A 1,137-nucleotide genomic window follows, 5' to 3' on the forward strand; every position below is an offset into this window, starting at 1 on the left:
TTTCTTTCCTTTTTCTTTTGTCTGTTGAAGACACTGTTGGTATGTCTGGCAAGTGTTTTCCCACTTTATACTTCTACTACACATGTCTTACTTTTATTCATCAATTTGTCATTTAGTGACAAAACATTAGATATCATAATTTATATTTAAGCAAAAAAAAAGATCATTTTGTGTAATATGTGCAATTTTCCCTATGAAGCAGTTAACATTACCTGCACTGCAGCAGTGACAATACTGTATACTGTCACAGTGATAATACTGCATTTACAATAAAACAGCAGCAACAAAGATGATATGACAAGAAAATTGATTATAATGAAACACAGAAGTGCTTAGGATAGAAAAGTCCTCACACTTCAGTAAGATTTAAACAATGAGAAATTAAACTCACTGACCACTAAAGCCATGTGCACATGTTCAGCTTCTTGTTAATGCTAACATCTAATCAGCCAATCACATGGCAGCAATTTGGTTAATTTAGGCATTTACATGTGGTCCTCGTGATGCTAAAGTTCAAACTTCAAAAGGGAGTTGATTTATATGACTTTACATGTGTTCTTGGTGCTGGTCTGAGTATTTTAGAAACTGCTGATTTACTAGGATTTTCTGGCCATCCCCAGCAGTAACTCAGATACGCACTTGTTGGCGAAGAGCATCACTGAACACACAACATTTAGATGGTAGCGCCAGAATTGTGCGCAAACAACATGAAAGCAAGTGGTGTAATGGTATGGTGTATATCTTATATGTATATCTTAGTACCCTCAGTACCAACTGAGCATTGTTAAATCACCACAGCCTACCTAAACATTGTTGCTGACCCTGTCTGTTTCTTTATGCCCATATTGACAACTTCTGAAAGCTGTTTCCAGCAGGATAATGCCCCATATCACAAAGCTCAAATCATCTCACACTGGGTTCTTGAACATGACAATGAGTTCACTGTACTCAAATGGCCTCCACAGTCACCAGTTCTAAATTCAATAGAGCAGCAGGATGTGGTGGGACTGCAGACTGGCTTCATGGATGTTCAGCTGACAAATGTGCAGTAACTGTGAAACGGAACCAAAACGTCTGATGACTTTTTCCATCACCTTGTTGAATCTGTAAGTGTGAAAAGAATATTAAAATAAAAGA

This window comes from Maylandia zebra, linkage group LG9 (assembly GCF_041146795.1).
Source record: "Maylandia zebra isolate NMK-2024a linkage group LG9, Mzebra_GT3a, whole genome shotgun sequence".
Lineage (NCBI taxonomy): Eukaryota > Metazoa > Chordata > Actinopteri > Cichliformes > Cichlidae > Maylandia > Maylandia zebra.